The sequence below is a fragment of the Ambystoma mexicanum genome, chromosome 2q, assembly GCF_040938575.1.
Source record: "Ambystoma mexicanum isolate Mex_15411 chromosome 2q, UKY_AmexF1_1, whole genome shotgun sequence".
Lineage (NCBI taxonomy): Eukaryota > Metazoa > Chordata > Amphibia > Caudata > Ambystomatidae > Ambystoma > Ambystoma mexicanum.
This window is the reverse complement of record NC_090924.1, coordinates 586995427-587014602: the sequence shown is the minus strand read 5'-3', so window position 1 is coordinate 587014602 and position 19176 is coordinate 586995427.

Genomic DNA, 19176 nt, shown 5'->3' with positions numbered 1-19176 from the left:
CATATACCTAATATGTCTACGGTTTATGGCTGTAGAAAGTTAAGTATATAAGTGTGCAATTACCCTGTTTTAGAAACCTTGTGGAATTGTTTGAGGTAAAGTTAGCATGCCTCTAAGTGCACGAGCATCTAAGAAATGAAGGGAGTGACAGTTGAATATAAGTTACCCATAGTTCCTAAAAGGAACTTGGTTCCAAGTTTGTATAGATACTTCTAATGCCCAATCAGACTTACACCAACAATGTCATGAACTGTAGGACGCGTCCCTTTTGGACTTCCTGGCCCCTGACACATCGGGGCTTGCACTCTGTAGTACTTCCAACATGGCTGTCTACCACAGAACGCTGTCCACCAGCCTCCACGTCAGACGTAGCATGTTCTATAAAGAAGCCACGCCCCCACGGCCCGTGCACCTCAACGCTACCGCTTGCAGTGGCTAGACGTGTGCTCCGTAGTTCGCCTTCGCTGAATTCGTTTGATTCCTGGTTCCTGGGCCCTAGTTTTCCTTCCTCTATCATTCCCTTCTTCTATATCCTATCTTGAATCCCGGACTTCAGTGTACCCGTCTCCGAGTACACCATCCTTCACTTCCTGGATTTCCCGGACATTCTAAGCATTCCAGTATTCGGAACGCTGAATGCACGCTGGAATCCGAAGACGCTCGCACAGGGTTGTACAAAATCCGAACTGTATGCAAGAAGACTCCTTCAAAGAATTCCAGTAAACAAAGAAGACAGGTGAGAAAGGGGGAAACCTGTGACAAATAATGGATGCTACCAGATTTAACTGTGACAGATTAAGACGCCAACTAACTGAAGTCGATACGGACAAGGAGGCAGCTGTTCAAGACCTTATGCGCGGCATGCAGGAATTAATGACTGAAGTGCAGAATCTGAAAGCCAAGAATGCTGCATTAAAACAATTAGTCTTGTCCCGTGATTCCGCTACTAAGGAAGGCGTATTGTTGGGCGGTGTAGTTGATAAATACGACGGCTCTGCAAAAACCCTTCACGGATTCCTTGACTCGTGTTTAGTCCACTTTACTTTTAAGCCCCACTACTTTTCTACCCCCAGGGCTAAGATGGGCTTTATGATTTCGCATCTTTCCGGGAATGCATTAACTGGGGCTATGCCTTTAGTTAATTCTGGAGATGCCCTCCTGGATGACTACGACGGATTCATACAGACTCTAAAGACCATGTTTGACCGCCCAGAACAGGTCTATAGTGCCCAGGAATGCCTACTTAATTTCCTAAAAGGTTCCCAAGACATGCTTATGTATGTAACATGCTTTAAGCAATTGGCTAAAGAAGCAGATTGGTCCTTAGAAGCCTGCTTTACTCTTTTTCGAAGAGGGCTAAATGAAGATATCAAGGACGAACTAGCCAGAGTGGCTCGCCCAGGTTCATTCCAGGCTCTTATGGATCTCTCTATACAGATAGACTTCCGTATCCAGGAAAGGAAGGCAGAGAAGAAGAAAACTAGAATGCCTTTCCAGAAAAATCCTATAGAGACTTCCTCGAAGGCTGAGCCCACTGCTGCCCCTGCCAATGAACCACAACCCATGCAACTAGGGGCCTTCCGTGGACCCATATCCCCGCAAGAAAGAATGCGACTGATCCACACAGGGTTATGTATGTATTGTGCTTCAGATAAACATCTAGTGAGAGAATGTCCTTTAGCTGCTCCACGGCTTTCGGGAAAGGCCAGCTCCCAATCCAAGATGGAGCGCAGCTTCGGGAGAGAGATGTTTGCTCCACATATATTCCATCCTTGAACTCTCCTGGACAAAACAATCTAGTGATTTTACAGGCCTTTCTATCGCCATCCAAGAACAAAACCTACCCCATTTTGGCATTGGTGGATTGTGGAGCCATGGGGATTTTAATAGATCAAGATTGGGTCACAAACCACCACATTCCATATGAAACCTGAGACATCACGCAACCTGTAGAGGCAATTGACAGAAGGCCCCTCTCTTCAGGACCCATAGCCCTTCAAACCAAGGAGATACAGCTCTCAATAAACCACCTTTTGGACTTCCTGGTCCCTGACACATCGGGTCTTGCACTCTGTAGTACTTCCAACATGGCCTTCTAACACAGAACGCTGTCCACCAGCCTCCATGTCAGACGTAGCACGTTCTATAAAGAAGCCACACCCTGCGGCCCCGCGCGTCTCAACGCTACCGCTTGGTTTGGCTAGACGTGTGCTCCATAGTTAGCCTTCGCTGAATTCATTTGATTCCTGGTTCCTGGGCCCTAGTTTTCCTTCCTCTATCATTCCCTTCCTCTATATCCTATCTTGAATCCCAGACTTCAGTGTACCCGTCTCCGAGTACAACATCCTTCACTTCCTGGATTTCCCGAACATTCTAAGCATTCCAGGATTCGGAACGCTGAACACACGCTGGAACCCGAAGACGCTCGCACAGGGTTGTACAAAACCCGAACTGTACGCAAGAAGACTCCTTCAAAGAATTCCAGTAAACAACGAAGACAGGTGAGAAAGGGGGAAACCTGTGACAAATAATGGATGCTACCAGATTTAACTGTGGACAATGCAGTAAAACTGTAAAGAATTCTTGGAGAAGTGGAGCCATGTGGCAAACAAATGCGGTAGAGACTTGTTGGTGTTATTGAAACAGTTAGAGCAGTGACATAAAAACTAGAAGAACTAGGCAAATTAGAAAGAGTAAATAAAGAGAATACCTTGCAAATTGGCTTGCAAATAAATCCTATTACCTCAGTCAAATGTTATGTTAGGTTATGTTATTTTGCATTTATATATTGCCTTATATACCATTGGTATGGTCTGAAGGCGCTGGTAGGTTGAACGCACTTGGGAACCGAAGTTCAGGTCAATAGAGAGAGTAGAGAGAGTCAAAGGTGCATGTGAGCACCGGGTATGTGTGCAGCTGGTGCGGTATTCGTGTAGTAGCTGCTTATTAGCGGTAGGGGTGGTGGTTGAGAGATCAGGAGTATGTGTTTGTTCTGGCAGGATTTATCCAGACTGTATGTGGCTGCGTTAGGCCTGAGGAGAACGCTTGGCTGGGGGGTGTGTAACCAGCAGTGCTTACTTAGAGTGATGGGGAGTGAGCGGTGGATGTTGGTATGAGAACAGTTATACCGAATGGTGTCATAGTATCTCTGTGTTCTAGTTGAGTGGTGGTGTAAAGAAGAGAGTAAGCGTGGTGGTGTGATATGATGGGTTATATGCTCTTTCAAACGTTCCCAGCATTCCAAGTCATACTATGAACATCACCCAATTCTATGCGCTCTAGTCCATTCCATGCACTCTTATTCGTACAATGCACCCTAGTCTGCTCCACACACTCCGGTCTGCTCGACGCACTCATGACTCGAGTCCGCCCCACGCATGCACTCTTGTCTGCCTCATGCATGTACTCCTGTCTGCCCCTGGCACTCCTGTCTGCCCTTGGCACTCCTGTCTGCCCCTCGCACTCCTGTCTGCCCCTCGCACTCCTGTCCGCCCCTCGCACTCCTGTCCGCCACTCGCACTCCTGTCCGCCACTCGCACTCCTGTCCGCCACTCGCACTCAAAACCGCTCTATTTACTCCAATCCGTTTCGTGTATTCAAAGTTGTTTTATGTACTCCCTCCACATATTTCATCTGTACCATTCCGTGTATTCTAAGTTGTTTTATACTGCACCCGTTCTATCTACATATGTCAGCCGTTCCATCAACATACGTCACCCGTTCCATCCATGTCCGTCAGGCGTTCCATCCATATATGTGATCAATTCCATTCACATGTATCATTTGTTCTATCAATATAGAATCCATCTACACACTTCACTCGTTCCGTCCGCTCTACGCATTCAGAAGCTCTACGTACTTATTTGTTCTATGCACTCTGTACTAACTCGTTCTACATACTCATCCGCTCTACGCAACTCGTCTGCTCTACACAGAACGTCTGTTCCCTCAAGGCACTCGTTCACTCCGCTCTAGGCACTCATTCGCTCTAGGCACTCTTTCGTTTTATGCCCTCACACACACTATGCATTCACCTGTTTTACGCACTCGCCCCCCCTATGCACTCGTCCCCTCTACGCACTCGTCCGCTCCCCGCACTTGTCCGCTCGCCTCAGTCATCCGCTTGCCTCACTCATCCGCTTCCCGTACTCATCTGCTCCCCTCACTCATCTGCTCTATGTACTCATCCGCTCTATGCGCTCGCGCTTTCCACGCATTCAACTCATCTGCTCTCCCCACTCATCCACTCCTGGCACTCATCTGCTCTAGGCTCTCGTCCTTTCCACGCATTCAACAGCAATATGCGCTCATCAGCCCTATAAAGTCATTCGCTTATACGCAGTAATCCTGTTCTATATATTCATTTGTCCTGTACACTCCTCCGCTCTGTACACTCCTCTGCTCTGTACACTCCTCCGCTCTGTACACTCATCTGCTCTATACATTCGTCAGGTCTGCACATTCATCTGCTCCAGCGAGCCACACACTCTCCGCACTTCCATACTCGTCCGCTCTACATACTCGTCTGCTCTACATACTCGTCCGCTCTACATACTCGTCCACTCTACATTCATCTGTTCTATGTACTCATGCATTCTACTCGCTTCTCTGTATTTACGCACTCATCTGCTCTACACGCTCGTCCGCTCTACACACGCAACCGCTCTGCACACTCATCCGCTTAACATGTTCATCCATTCTATACACTCATCCGATATACCTACTCATTCGATTTACATACTCATTTGATCTATACAGTCATCTGTTCTTCATCTGTTCCGCACGCTTCATCCATTCTAACTATTTCATCCACGCCATTCACTTTGTTCGCTCCTCATGGATTATGTCCATTTTGGCAGCTTAAATCACTTTACTGTTTCCCTATGATTTATTCCTTACTCGTTTCATTCTGTTTGTCCTTCTAGTTTATATTCAGGGTTATTAGCTGTCAATTTCTCGCATCAGGTAGTTTGTTGGATTGGTGTCAAAGAGATGCTGTTAGTCTGTTTGGTTAGTTTTGGTACCGGCTGGTTTTAGGGGAAGAGCCAGGTTTTCAGCAGTTTGCGGAAAGACGTTAAATCCTCAGTTAGGCGGATGTGGGGTGGGAGCGAGTTCCACAGGGTGGGGGCCAAGGCTGAGAATGATGATCCGCCCAGCCTGACTGAGTTTGTCTTAGGTATGACTAGGAGGCCGGCTGAGCTTGATCTTAGGGTGCGTGGAAGGTGATAGGGTTTTAGCTTGTCTTGAAGATATTGAGGTCTGGTTTTATGCAGTGCTCGATGGGCGATGCATAAGGATTTGAAAGTCACCCTTCGGGCTACTGTAAGACAGTGAAGCGTCTTAAGGGCTGGGGAGATGTGGTCTCTTGGGCCGACCGCAAGTAGCATTTTGGCAGCCGCGTTTTGTGCCCTTTGGAGTTTATTCAGTTGGTACGCGTGGACTCCGAGGTATAGGGGGTTTGCGTAGTGTAGTGTAGATATAACAATTGATTTGACCGCAGAGAGTCTGTTGGGAAAGGAGAGATATGGAAAGATGCGCCTAAGGGTTTTAAGGTGGTAGTGGCAGGACTTTGAGACATTGTTGACTTGGCGCGAGAGTGTTAGGTCAGAGTCAAGTGTGCATCCAAGATTTTTCACTGAGTTGCAGGGGGTCGGAGAGTTGCCCATGGCGGGTGGTCAGGGTAGTGGGTGCGGAAGAAGTTCGGAGTTTCCACATACCATGATTTCCGTTTTGGAAGGGTTTAACAGGAGGTGGCTTTGGGTCATCCAGAGTTCTATGTCGAGGAGGCAGGAGGCCAGGTCAGGTCGGGGGTTGGGTTTTGAGTTCATTAGTTTTAGAATTAGTTGAGTATCTTCAGCGTAGTTGTAACACAAGATGTTGTGTGAATGAATTATTGGTGGGAGGGTGATCAGGTAGAGATTGAATAGGAGGGCGGATAGGCATGCTCCTTGTGGGACTACCGTGTCGACTGGTCGGGCTTGGGAGGTATAGGTGGAGAGTATCGTTATTTGGTACCTATCTTTGAGGAATGAGGCTATATATTTAAGAGGGGGTTCCACAAATTCCTAGGGAGTGGAGGCTGTCTAGGAGGATTGAGTGATTGTGTCAAAGGCGGCAGATAGGTCAAGAAGGATTAGTGCGGCGCATCCCGCGGAGTCTGCCCTCATTTTAAGGTCATCCCCGATTGAGGTTAGGGTGGTTTCAGTTCCGTGACGGGCTCTGAAACCTGATTGTGCGGGGTCTAGGAGATTGTTGGCTTCGACAAAAGCATTTAGTTGGGAGTAGGCGGTTCGGTCAATGAGTTTGGCAAGGAATCTTTTGTTTGAGATGGGGTGGTAGTTTTTGGGCTCAAGGCGGTGAAGGGAAGGTTTTTTAATTAGTGGTTTGACATGAACCATTTTGAATGCGTCGGGAAAGATACCAGAGGAAAGAGAGGCATTTATGATGGATCTTGCGTGTTCTCCTGCACAGGTAGAAGCGAAAATCTCTTTGAGGGTTGTGGCCGGGCAAGGGTCCAGTGGAGAGCCAGATGGTTTGTGGGCAGATAGGAGTTTGAGAAATTGCTCTGGTGATATTGGACTAAATGATTCGAACGTTGGATGCGTGGTGGTCGCAGCTGGTGGGCTGACCGATATGGGGGGAGTATTGCCTGGTGGATGTAAGAGAGCCAGTTTGGTGGCTAGAGTATTTGTTCTTTCGAGAGCTGTGGTGTGAAAGTAGAGGGAGAGAGTTGCACAGTGATTGTGATGGGGTCGGGGCGGTCGTGGTGCATGCCGGTTTGGTGAATTCAGAGATGATTTTGTGGAGTTCTTTGCTTGGCTTTTTGCAGTTTAGGATTCGGGAGTTGTAGTGGGCTTTTTTTGCTTTCCGGATTTTGGCCTTGTACCGATAGAGGTGTCGGGCCAAGGTGGCCTTGCTCTCCCTGGTTTTGTCTTTCTGCCATTTGTGTTTCTAGGTATTTATATAGTTGTTTAGTGGACTTCAACTCAGGAGTGAACCATTTGGGGAAGAGGCCACGGCGGGTTGACGGTTTGCAAGGGGGTGTGAGTCGCATCACAGATGCGTTGAGCCATGAGTCAAAGGCGTCAGCGGTTATTTGTTTATTGAGTTGGCAGGTAGGTGGTGGAGACTTGAGGAGCACGTCGGCTAGGTCTGGGACGATAATTCATTTTTTCCAGCATTTGCGTAGATTTGGAGGTTCAGATTCGATTACGGGAAGGGGGGTCGGGTGAGTGAATGGCGAACGAGAGAATGAAGTGATCGGACCAGATGATAGGGGTGCGGGGGTTTTAATGAATCCGGGTGTTGGAGCTAAAGATGGCATCAAGAGTGTGTCCTTTATAGTGAGTCGGGCCCTTTATGTGGGGTTGGAGGTTAATTGCGTCTAAACCTTCAACTAGAGAGTGTGTCATAGGGTTGGTGGGGATGTCGAGCCATATGTTGAAATCTCCAAGAAGGGTGAGGTTGGGATGATTTAGTTGAAGGGTGGCAATAGAGTCGCAGAGGTTGTTTGCGAATTGTCTATCGTAGCCAGGGGGCCTGTAGATTAATAGGAAGCTGTGTGAGAGCGACGGGGAGAGGGATAGTTTAACGAGGAGAGATTCGCAGGAAGGAATGGAAGGCTGGTTGTCGATGATTGAGACATGGAAGAGAGAATTGAAGACGAATGCTACTCCCCCTCCTCTGGAGGGCCGGTTCAGTGGGATGAGGGAGTAGTCAGGGGGGAGGGCTTCATTAGCGATTGGGGCGAAGTCGTCAGAGAGCCAAGTTTCGGTGATGAAAACCAGATCTGGTTTGTCGGAGGCGAGGAGGTCAAAAGATGCAGTGTCTGTTTTTTGCTACGGATCAGGCATTAAATAGGATGCAGTTCACATCGGCAGGCGAGGTTGGTCTCGGAGCTGGAGTGGAAAGGGGTGGTGGCGGAGAGACTGGAAGCTTGAGAGGGCGCGGGGTAGGGTGGGCGATGATCGATGGGAATAGTGGGCGAGCAGAAGTATTGGAGGGCTTCTGGCGTGATTGGGTGGCTGCGTGAGTTAGGATGATCCGGTCTGGCTTAGGGGATTTGAAGGTGGGGTGTGGGCGGTTAGGAGTTTCAGTTGCAGTTGATGAGAAATCGAGGGAGAGGGGTTTCAGGAAGGGTGAAGCCACGGGGGAAGGAGGTGAGTGGGGGAATGAGGTGGTGGGTCGAGACAGGGGAGGCGAAGAGTGCTGAGAGATTGAGGGGGACCAGGTACGTTTCCTCTTTAGTTTCTTTGTTGCGATTGGAGTGTGAGAGAGGGTAGGGGAGTCAGAGGGTGAGAGGGATGCGGCTTCGGTTCTTGCTAGGGCTAGGCGTGCAGATTTTAGGGAGGGGAAAGGGTGCGGCCAGGGGGGGAGGTGGCAGGGGTTTGAGGGCAAGGCGGGGGGTGGATGATTGCAGGGCGGGGTGTGCCAGGTATGACAGTGAGGGGAGCAGGCATGGTTAACGTTGGCTGGTCGGTGATGGGGTTCAGGGGATGAGTGATTTTAGAGTGGTTGGCTCGCCATCGTGCCCCTCTGGCTTGGTGTTTGGAGAGGGGAATGGCAGGGAGTGCAAAGGAGGGTGGGGTGATTTGGGAAGGGCGGGAGGGGGGGCAGGCTGATCGGGGAGAGGGGGCGGTCCGCGGTGGTTGTTTCCGACAAACTTTGGTGGAGTGGGTGCACTCATGCTTGGTACGAGCTTTTAGGTGGATTTAGGAGGACTTTCTAGTTGTAGTCTAAATTCAGTGGGGGCAGCCTTTTAGGCACACTTCCAGGTTCAATTTGCACAGAGATGATACTAGACTATTAGGTGCACTTCTAGATTCAATTGTACACAGAGATGATATTAGGCTATTAGGTACTATTAGGTACACTTCTAAGTTCAACTGTACACAGATGATATTAGGTTCTACCTCTAGATTCAGTTTTTGTATAGAGGGGATATTAGATTATTAGGCACAGTTCTAGATTCTACATTACACAGATATACTATTAGGTATACTAATGGTGTTGTGTACACTTCTAAATTGAACTAAGCGCAGAGAGACTATTTGGACACTAGTCAGTTCAATTAGGGCACGCTAGTAGGCGCACTTCTCTCAATTCAACTTTATACTGGGAGGGTATTAGGCATGAGTCTAAATCAACTTTGCACAGAGAGGTTGAGCCCGGCACGGTATTAGACTATTAGACTATTAGGATATTGGGCACACTTCTAAATTAAACATTCACAGAGAGTCTATTGGGCACCTTTCTACATTCAACTTTCACATAGAAGCTATTCAGCACGCTTCTAAATTCAACCTTCACAGGGAGTCTATTGGGCATACATTTAAATTCAACTTTCACACAGAGGCCATTGAGCACACTTCTAGATTTAATTTCCGCAGAGATGGTATTGGGTACACTTCTAATTTCGGCTTCTGAATGTACTTCTAAATTCAACTTTCAATGAGCTTTCAAGGGGTATCATATTATGAAATAGTCTATGCACAGTCTGCAAGTTTGGAAAGTAATGTTCTGGAAAGTTGGAATTGTATCTCTCTTGAAGATATAATTACTTTAATGATAAAAAAGACAAGACCATCGGCTACAATGGGCCATGATGGCCATTCGTTATTAGTGTTAAAGGAATATCCCGAACTTTCGGGAAAGTTATTAATGCTCTTAATTAAAACAAATACTAGTCCAATCTCATGTTTGAATTCCACTATTAGTCCAATAAATGAAAATGTGGACATAACATCCCCAAGGAACTGTAGACCCATTACTCTGACAGACTGCTCTAAAGAAATATATGCAGCTTTGGTGCTATGGGATATTAACTTCTGGGCTGAAAAGATGTGTCAGTTAGACAAACATAAAACAGGTTTTTGTACAAACATGGGATACTCTTTAAATGGATTTCTTAATCTCTACTCCAGCAACAGGGCTGGGTATTGGCCCCTACTTTATTTAAACTCTACATCTCAGACATAGGGGAATAGCATTCCTCGTTCCATTGTTTTCCACGTAATTGGACATTTGCACATTAATTGGCTAGATTATGCAGTTGTTTTGAATTCCTTATCTCCCTTGTTCCCCTCCCTTTGCTTGTTTGCGCTCTGAGCCACTTGTGTATGATTGCAATCTTGATGATATGTCATATCATGTCATATACATCCTTTGTCCTTGGTGCAGTGTTGCTCACTCTGACTGTGCTGATGGCAGTGACTCCCCATGCATGTATGTGCATGATTATGTTCCATTTGGATTCCATGTATGCCCCTAGGTGTCCTTGACCACCTGCTCATTGTAGTATTTGTCCAGGATGATCCAAGTGTCATCTCATTTGGACAGCCATGTCATGAACACTGTAGGTTTGTGTGTCATCACGCATGACTTTAGGCTGTGAACATCTTTCAACTGGTGTTGTCTCCTACATGCATGGATGTACTATGAATGGTTCCTCACCTCTCCTCCATCATGTCCACTTCTCATCAGCTGTAGTGACATTTGAATGACGAAATGCAATAGACGCATGCCTACACTGTCTGGCAATGCATAGTTCTGTGTGGAACATGTCATTGCCTTGCAGTGCCTCCCTGCTATTGCCCAGAGGGTGGGTGTTTCACGGAAACCATGCTACATGGTGCATGCCATTTGCACATGATGGCTGCAATTGCTGTTACACTGCCATCATGTTTGAATATTGTCATGACTACGTATGTGTTGATGTTGCAAGTTGAGGAACTACCCATGCACTGCACCGCACACACCCAAACCTGTGCCAAGTTAAGCCCTTCAACATGCAAACACAATGCTGCTGTGTGATGTTGACCTGATATGTCCCATGTCCCTCTTTTCACTGTATGGAAAGGCACTAGCGTAGGTGTCTCCTGTGACACATGTACTGTGCGTAGTTGATGGTAGTTGTTTGCTGAACATGAACATGCATGTTACATGTATCATGGTGTGTTTGTTTAGATTTCTAGCTGTGTATATTTGTGTGGTCACACATACTTATGCAAGGTGCCATCTCTTTGTTCCCTTCTCTCATTTTGGCATTGGATGTACGCCTGCTAGAGGTTGCGTGTGATGCAGGTGATGTGCAACATGCAATACATGTGTTTCCTTCCCACCGCATAGACCATACGATTGCCAAACCAACCTGATACCCGGCGCACAAATCCCTTGTGGACGAATTTACGCACTCACAGAACCAGAAAACCAGCACCTGAAGGGCTATCTTGACCAATACCTGGCCAACGGGTTCATCCGTCCCTCGAAGTCTCCAGCAGCCAGTCCTCTATTCTTTGTACTGAAAAAGGAGGGGGACTTGAGCACGTGCATCGACTATCGCGCACTGAACCAGATTACCGTAAAAAATCGCTACCCACTGCCACTGATTCCTGAATTGCTTGATCAAGTCAAAGATGCCCAAATCTACACAAAACTAGACCTGAGGGGGGCATAACACCTTGCTTGCGTAAAACAGGGGGACGAATGGAAAACGCTTTTCTCACCAATATCTAGTAATGCCCTTTGGCCTTTGCAACACGCCTGCTGCATTTCAATACTTCATGAACAATGTCCTACGGGAATTGATTGATGTCTGTGCTCTAGTGTACATCGACGAAATCCTAGTATATTCCGCATCAAAGCAGGACCACGTTAAACACGTCCGATCCGTATTGCAGAAACTCTGTCAACACCAGCTCTACGCCAAGCGCGAAATGTGCTCATTCCACGTCGCCGAGGTGGAATTCCTGGGCTTTATTCTCAGCCCGAATGGAATCTGAATGGATGTACACAAGGTAGATGCTATCCTGAACTGGCCATCCCCAAATTCATTCAAGGGGGTTCAAAGTATGCTGGGTTTTTCAAACTTCTACCGCCGGTTCATCCCAGGATTTTCGTAAATCGTGCATCCCTTCACGTCATTACTAAGGAAAAGCAACAAAAAGTTCCAGTGGACAACAGAAGCCGATGAAGCTTTCCAGGAACTCAAAGCAAGATTCACATCTGCCCCAATCTTACGCCACCCTTGCCCTGATCTCCCATACCTGGTGGAAACGGACACCTCAAGCATGGCTATGGGACCCGTCCTCTCACAAAAGGACCCCGAAACGGGCCAGTTACACCCTGTTGCCTTCTGGTCGTGTAAATTCACACCCCCTGAACTCAATTACACTATCACAGACAAAGAACTCCTGGCCATTAAGTCAGCCTTTAAGGCATGGCGGCACTACCTCTTGGGCGCCAGACACACAATCACCGTAATAACTGACTACAGGAACCTCCACTACTTAAAAACGGCAAAGGCCCAATCCTCACGACAACTACGTTGTGCTCTTTTTTTTGCTGAATATGACTATGTGATTACATTTCGACCAAGGATGAAAAACGGGAAGGCTGATGCCCTTTCCTGTATGGGGGTGGAAGAGCAAGGGTATCAGACCCCTGACCCAATAGCAATCATCCCGAGTGACAAGCTCCTAGGAATCACAGCAACCATAACTCAGAAAACATTACATGAAGAAATCCAAAACCTGATGAGTCCGGAGCAATTACAAGCGTGGAGTGCACAAGGAGAACATTACATGATAAAAGATCAGTTGCCCTACTTCAGGAATCATTTATTCTTACCAAACCAAGAACTACGAGAACAAGTCATGTCCGGTTATCCTGATTCCTTGATCGAGGGCCACCCCGGAATTGGTAAAACACTAGCCAAGGTAAAACGAAATTATTGGTAGGGGGGAGACATTATCCAATTCATCCTATCTTGTGGAGTGTGTGCTCAAAACAAGTTATCCAAGCAGAAACCAGCTGGTCTATTACAACCATTGGAAATCCCACCAGCACCCTGGCACACGTTGTCCCTCGATTTTATTACTGACTTACCACCCAGTCAAGGGTTTAACACTATTCTTGTGGTCGTGGACCTATTTTCAAAAATGGCACATTTCATTCCTCTTAAGGGGCTCCCAAATGCTTCCACTCTGGCAAATTTATTTCTTGAAGGCATTGTACGGCTCCATGGGTTTCCTTCAGTTTTGGTCTCAGACCGAGTTACTCAATTCATATCTAACCTCTGGAGAAAATGCTGTTCTATGGCCCAGATCGACATCCGGCTATCCACCAGTCACCATCCCCAAACGGATGGTCAAGCTGAGAGGACAAATCATACGCTCAAGCAGTATCTGCGTTGCATGTTACACCAAGCTGAAGGAAGCTGGTTCGACCTATTATGGATAGCTGAATATGCTTATAATAATTCCCTACACACCAGCACTGGGCAGATACCCTTTTATACCATGTATGGCAGGCACCCACGTACTTCTGAGTTGGACATTCCTACAACCCTGGAAATGCCAGCAGTCAAAACCTTGCACACAACCATTTCTCAAACCTTTAAAAGGGCATCTGAACACCTACTTCAAGCTAAGAATCGCCAAAACAAGTTTGCTGATCAACACTGAGCAAAGGCCCCCAACTACCAAGTGGGAGACAAAGTCTGGCTGGCGTCTAAACATGTGTCCATTAAAGGAGCCCGAGCTTTCCGTCCAAGATACCTGGGTCCATTCACCGTCACCGCTGTGATAAATCCTGTGGTGGTCAGACTAGCTTTGCCGTCAAACATGCAGATTCATCCTTTGTTCCACGTGTCTCTTCTTAAAGCTGTTAAACCTGGGACCCGGGTAGCAATGCCACCACAGCCAGTAGTAGTCGCCGGGGAGCCAGAATTCGAAGTCAAGGACATCCTAGATTCAAAGTACGTCAGATCCAAATTATACTACTTAGTAGACTGGAAGGGGTATGGTCCACAAGACAGGACATGGGAGCTTTGTGAGAACATCCATGCACCTCGCTTGCTTAGACGATTTCATCAAAACCATCCAACCAAACCAGGACCAGACAGAAGAGCAACCTTGCAAGGGGCCTTGGGGGGGAGTGCTGTCATGATTCCTGCCCCTCATGTCCCCAGCCCTCCAAGATGTCAGGCTGCAGCAAGGCCACGATCACCTACATGGCCTCAAGGGCCTCTCCATCCCTCCAAAGACCCTCTTGGAGTCAGACTTGGCGCTTGTAGCACCAGACTCAGTCACTCCCATAGGATAACATTGGGGATTGGACTTGTAGTGCATTGATGGGGACAAGATGGATGCCCCCACATATTTCGGTTCCCAGAACTGCATGTGCGGTCTAGTCTTTTGGGTGTGGTTCTGCCCAGAGACACCTTGGATACCCAGAGACTATATAAGCCACACCCAGGATGAGAAACATGCTTTGCGTTTTCTGCACCTGCAGCATGACACTCACCGTGTTCAGATCAGTCTCCAGTAGGCCTGCATCTTTCTTCTGTGCTCAGCTCCTGCAAGAACAAGAACACCGTTAGGAACAGCCTTACCTTGCGGCGCTTCTGCCCATCATTCGTCGCTCCTTCTGTTCTGCGGGCATCTTCGGCGGTGTCATTCCCATCCCGGCAAGCCGCTTCCTAAGGAAAAGGGAAAAGAACAGAAAAAAGGCATTAGTAAGCATTCTGCAAATCTTCGCTTATTTTTAAATACTGTTCGAGCTTCAAATGCTTACCTGAATCCCAGCCGCTCTGAGGGAACGCTGTCTCCGGAACTTCTCATCCATCTGCAAGAGGGAAAAGACACTCCAGGTTAGCGTGGAAACATCTAGAGGCGCTGCATACCGCGCTTACCCACCGCATTTGTTCTTCATAACTGGCATCCACGCTGAAAACGGTGCAGCACCTAAAAGACACAGAAAAAGAACTCAGTTCAATGCAAATATGATAGGGGTGCATCGCGCATCGCGCTCTCACTCACCTTCAGCGCTACTCATCTCAGCAGCACGCCGCCATCCCCAGACAGCCAGCCATCATCTAAGGAAAGAAAGGAACGAAGTTAGAGAACTGTTCAAAAGACTCATTATACTTGCCAGTGAAGTAACTAGGCAGCAACGAGCCCGCATCAATCAACGCGCCCCCTGCGCTGAAAGCAGGATGGAGAGCACACTATCCAAGAAAACAAGGTGAGCTGTGGATCAAAGGGAAGGTTTGGACCCCGGAAAAGAATGGGTTCAAGCACACAGAGACAAGAGGGAGTTACACTCTCCCAATCCTGTGTTTCAGGCCCAGTTTCCAGTCGAATAGCCTCCAGGGAAGGGTTCAAGGTCGCAAGAGGTCAGAACAGGCTGAGTGGCGTCCCCGTGGATACCAGGTGAGCGTTCTACCCAGCAGGTGTGGTGTCAGGCAACGTGGTGGCCGTGTGCCACCGGGGTCAACTGAGTGGGAGCGTTCCATGATTGCCATAGCACAGTTACAGGGGGGAGCAGTTGAGATGATTGCTCAAGGTATGGAAAGTGTGGTCCATTCCATCCTCCCCTCTGTAAGGCAAATGGTGCTCCAGCAGCGGGCTACGCAGTCCATGTGCCGCTCACTCAGGCCGGGCATGGCGGCATCTGACAGGGCGCGCCAGGCTGAAATGGTGGCTCTGCGTGAAGCACTTAATGCTCAAGCAGAGGCACACCGTGAGGCCCTGAGGGTGGAACACCAAGCCCTCCGATCTACTCTGGCTAACCTCATGATGGACGATAGTAAGCGGACAGAAGACAGGATGGTACAGCTTGAAAGAACCATCTCAGCTGAACTCCATGCAAGCCGGGAGTCTCTCCGTTTGTCTTGTGAGGCCATGCAGGTAGAATGTACATTTCATCATGTCGATTAAGATGTTTGTTATGTATTGACTGTCTATGTTGATGCACTTCCTGCTGTAGGTGGTACCATGCACCCTATTGCTGTGTACGACACACTGATGGTGGGAGGGGTCCATGTGCTGGAAATGTTCAACTGGGACAGTTTCCCCACAGTGATTTTGATATGCCACATGAAGGCTGCACGCTGAGTTACCCATGTCACCACGCATTTCTACAACCACCCATTCCTTGCAAGCACCACTTTGGCCATCTTGCAGCCCTGGCTGGTGTTCTGATGTGCCATTTGAGGTATGACCGCATTGCTCTTGATTTGATTGTCATGGTTGTGTCCTGGACCTGCTCCCCACTCCCATTGGTTGCACTTGGCCCTTGTGACAATCCGGCCAACCAGGATGCTTGAGCCTGCCACCACTACCAAAAGCCCACAAAGGAGGCCCTGTCTAGACCTTTTTGAGTCACTTCATTGCCCCCCTGTCTCCCTTGCCCCTGCCAGTGTCCCTCTGTCTCCCCCCCTTCATCGTCACATCCCCTACTCTTCTGCACCGTCTGGTTTCCCTCTTCCCCCTGTGTGTGCTTTCTTTCCCCATCTTCCCCATTAAGCATTTTTACCTTGGCCCCCTCCTCCCTTCTCTCCTCCCTCTCCCTCTCCACCACCCTTTACCCTCCTCCTTGTACTCTGTCATTTTCCACCACTATCCCAATTGCCATCAGCCATGGTGATACGTAGGCGCTTGTTCTTTGCAGACATTTGCCCTTCTGCCTCCATCCTTCCGCACCCCACCTTCAAATTTTTAGTATTACTTTGCCACTTACTTTTGTCATTAGGCCCTCCACCACTGATTACAGGTCGGCTGTTCTCCCATTCCTTTCTGTGTTTCTTCTCCCCCTCCCCAGCACTATCTAGATTCTTTTTTGACCTACCACAGTTTGTCACTTGTTTCTTTACTCTCTTCACCTCTTCCCTCCTCTCCGTCACTCTTCTCTCACTCACCTTATGTGACTCCTGCACTGTGACTATTGCCGTTAGGCATAGGAATGTTGATGCTAGTTTTGTCATCCAACATTCCCTCCCTACAGTCTCCCTTATTTTTCCAGGCACTTGTAGTATGCACTTTGATTTTACAGTTCATTATCACATTGTAGACTGTTTGAAGGACATGTAGGAATGTACTGTACTGTTCTTGTCCCTTGTAACCTCCCTCATTGATGCGCTCTGATGAAGTTTGTATGTAGGTCGTATTATGAATTTCTATGATTCAGTGAAGGGTTTTCCCCAATGCAATGCACACTCACTGTGCTGTCCACTGAGCAGTGTTTGAAATGCCAATTTGCAATTTTCCAATCTGCATGGCATCAGGTATTCTGACTTTTGTTGGTTACACCACTGGTAGCATACATTTGTGTCACCATTTTCATGGTGTGGGGTTTTGGTCAGTCATTTCTTCAGATTCCATTTCAGGTGTAATTGTCTGGTGCCTATTTACATTTCTCACGTGGCACTTGATGACTATTGTTGCATGTGTTGATGTTTTGCTGTTGCATAACATGGTATGGTGTGGCAGACCGGGTTCAGGGGTGTTGTGAGGTTTTGGGTGGCATACCAGTACTTTCATGCCCTGTTTAGCAAGGGGGGAGCACCTGGCATGTGTTCACTTTGGTAACATGGGATTGGTTGTGTCTAATTAGATAGGGATGCACACAATGTGGCACTTCCATGGACACATTCTCAGGGTGGTAAGGTAGTGGTAAGGTAGTGACAGTTAACTGTCCCTTTCTCATCATCGACTGTGACCTGGTATGCGCCAGGCCTGTGTGCACTCCACAGGGGCTGGAGTTTAGGTGCAAAATGTGGCCACAAGCTGGGTACTGGCTGCCTCGCCACATGCCCTTCCCCTCTCATGCGCAGTGGCCATGGGGATGTGGGGGCACCACCATGTCCACCGGTTGGCCATGCCGTGTTGCAACGTTGTGCAGGACACATGCTGCCACAATGATCCTGCACACTACTGGGGGTGCATATAGTAGCTGCCCGCCAGAGCGGTCAAGGGAGCGGAAGCGTGACTTGAGCACTCTGAATGTGCGCTCCACTATGGCCCTGGATGCAATATGGGCTGCGTTGTATCCTACCTGGGGTGGTGTGGTGGGGTTCTGTATGGGCGTCATCATGTAGGTGTCTCAGAGGGTAGGCACTGTCCCCTGGTAAGGTGACAATGGTTGTCATTAGTTGGGCTTGTGTATTTGTCTGTGTGTGACATGCATGTATGGGCATAGGCATTTGTACTCACCTAGGAGCCATGTGTCGCCATGCTTCCCAGCTTCTAGGTCCCGGCTCAGGGTGGACATTCTGAATATGAAATTATCATGGGTGGACCAAGGATAGCTTGCATAGACAGAGGTGAGGATTCCCTTGGCATCGCATACCACCTGCACGTTGATGGTATGCCAGTGCTTGCGGTTTCAATAGATGTGCTCAGTGGCCCTAGCTGGATTTAGGGCCACATGGGTGCAATCTATGGCACCAAGCACTTTGGGGAAGTGTGCCACCCTGTAGAAGTCCAGGGCCTGCCTTTCTGGAGGTGTTGTGGGCATGTATATGTGCCTGCGGACTGAGGGGCATGCAGTGATGATTGCCAACACCTGGTGTAGGCAGCGTGACTGCGTGGGCTGTGAGACGCCCCCCACTATGGCAGTTGTCTGCTGAAATGACCCAGTGGCCAGAAAATGCAGTACATTGAGCCACTTTATAAGGGGCTCAATGCTTGGGAGCACAGGGTGTGAGATGTGAGTTCATCCTCCCACTCCTGACCAGCTCTAGGATGATATGAGGTGGAAACCTATACCTTCCATAGACCTGGTCATCAGGCATCCCAAAAGGGCTGGTCCTGGGCAAAACAATGAGGGTCCCGGCTATTCTCCTCCTCCTGCGGTGTCCCACAATCACTGCTGCGAGGAACGGGACATTCATCATAGCTGTATATGCTTGTTTATTGTTTGCATGCACTTTTATGCTGTGCGGGGGCACTTCCGCCTGCTTTCGTGTGGCGGACGTAATTGTGTGTGCGTGTCTATTGACGTGCGTGGGTTTTCTCTATTCTATTCCATGAATACGTGTGGTCGCGTGCGTGTGGGCGTTCCGTGTACTTCCCAGCAGTACTTGCCCAGTTATGCCCTTATTTTCACATGTTGTTCCCCATTCCGCTTGTTCCACCCGGTGTTCGCCCCCTTTTTGATGTGTGCGCTGACATTGTGCGCTTTCGCTGTGCGCATCGTGCATGTCGTTCGGGATGTGGACGTTACGTGTGCGCTGGTGTGCACCACGTGCGGATTTGGCGCACATCCCGGGAAATACACATGCAGGGCCTTCCATGAATCGCACGCGTGCGATTTGCACGCGTGCACTGGCTTTTTCACGCTTGCACCACTCATTTCGGCACACATTGATTCCATGAATTACCCACAATATATGTA